This window comes from Hylobates moloch, unplaced genomic scaffold (genome assembly GCF_009828535.3).
Source record: "Hylobates moloch isolate HMO894 unplaced genomic scaffold, HMol_V3 SCAFFOLD_650, whole genome shotgun sequence".
Classification (NCBI taxonomy): Eukaryota; Metazoa; Chordata; class Mammalia; order Primates; family Hylobatidae; genus Hylobates; species Hylobates moloch.
In genome coordinates, this window is record NW_026652925.1 from 16,965 (window position 1) to 18,978 (window position 2,014).

Consider the following 2,014-nt stretch of genomic DNA (forward strand, 5'->3'; position numbering starts at 1 on the left):
GGGGGGGAGAGGGGGGGCCCCGGGGGGGAGGGGTTTGGGTGTGCGCGGAGATGCCCACACGGCCCCCGCCCGGGGGAGAGAGAAAAATTCCCCCTCAAAAAAAAAAAAAAAAAAAAAAAAAAGAGACAGTTGTATAGAATCCACTCACATGATATCAAACATATAACTGAAAATTACAATTGAAACTGATGGTTTAAACCATTAATTGCACCATCCAATGAATTTTGTATATTTGTTATTTATGCTTGATAACTCGAATTGACTAATTGGTTCATAGATTGCCCACTACTAATTCACCACCTCCAAAACATGAACATCCCTTTGAGTACTTCTGTACTTGATCACACAAACAGAAAAGAGAAAGCACGGAAGGTTTTGAGTCTATCCACTGTGCTAAGAGCAGTATTCATTATTCACTTAATGCTATAGTCTGAATGTTTCCTCCAAAATCCATGTTGAAATTTAATGGCTGTTGCGATTATATTAAGAGGTGAGAACAGTAAGAATGGGTTGCTGCCATATGCCATGGGAATGAGTTAATTATCCCCGGAATGGGTTCCTGATCAAAAGCATGAGTTATATCCTCTTTCTCTCTATCTGATGTACTCACCTGCCCTTCTGTCTTCTGCCATGGGTTGCTGCATCACAAAGACCTTCACTAGAAGCCAGCACTTAACCTTCTCAGCCTTCAAAACCCTGAGGCATATAAACTTCAATTTTTTAAATTAATTACCCAGTCTCTGGTACTCTGTATGGCAACACAAAATAAACTAGGACATTTAACTTAGTTATTAACTCTTCACTATAATTTTATTTGAACCTTTTTTGTATCAGGTGAGTAAAAACAGCATGATATGTACTCAAAAAGTAGAAAGTAAATGAATATTTTAAAATAAATTATGCATTCAATCTCAAGCTGCTTTATCTGAATTACTGAAATTAGTTTTCCTCTCACAGCAAGTTTTTATTAAAAATGTCTAAAACATTCAGAGGCACAAATATATTACAAAAATTTACCTTCTGATATGGTTTGGATCTGTGTTCCTGTCCAAATCTTGTGTTGAATTGTAATATCGGAGGTAGGGCCTGGTGGGAGGTTAACTGGATCACTGGGGTGGTTTCTCATGGTTTAACACCATTCTCCTTGGAGCTTTGAATTCTCACAAAATACGGTTGTTTAAAACTATGTAATACCTCCCCCCTCCCTCTCTTGGTCCTATTATTGCATTGTAAGACGCCTCCTCCCACTTTGCCTTCTGCCATGAGTAAAAGTTCCCTGAGGCTTCCCCAGAAGTAGATGATGCCATATGCTTCCTGTACAGCCTAAGGAACCATGAGCCAATTAAATCTCTTATCTTATAAATGACCCAGTCTCAGGTATTTATAGCAGTGCAAGAATGGAGTAATACACCTTCCTTATGCTAAAGAAATGCTTCACTATGTAAAGGGTTATATATACACACACAAATGTATACAGAAACAGAGACTAACTGGAGTCAGTTCTTAAAAGTTTCTAGGAATTCTGATACCAAACATAAATTTTACTAACAAAGAAGAAAGAAAAGGAAAGGAAACATATAGTGTGTTGATTTATTCTAACCCAGCTACTTATATATGCCAGGTACTAGTACTCTTCATTTGAAAATATAGATATTACTTTTAATGTTATTTGAAAAAAATAATATAATAAATATATGTTTATATTATACCAGATTATATTATATGAGCATTAGGGTATATTACTTCTCTCCCATGACTTTTGTTTTCACAAAGGCAAAAGATTGACAGATCAGCCATGCTACTAGGTTAATAAATTTAGGTAAATGAATTAACTGTCCTATATTATAGTAAAAATAGAGGAAAAAATAAAGTGTTTTGTGGATAGAATAATCTTTTACAGACAGCTAGAATGGTAGTTCTACTAGAATATTATCTGTACTCTTTAGTAGACAAAATTTTTTACACATCATTGTAGGAATCAGGGCAATTTGAAATTTTTTTTTTTTTTTTTTTT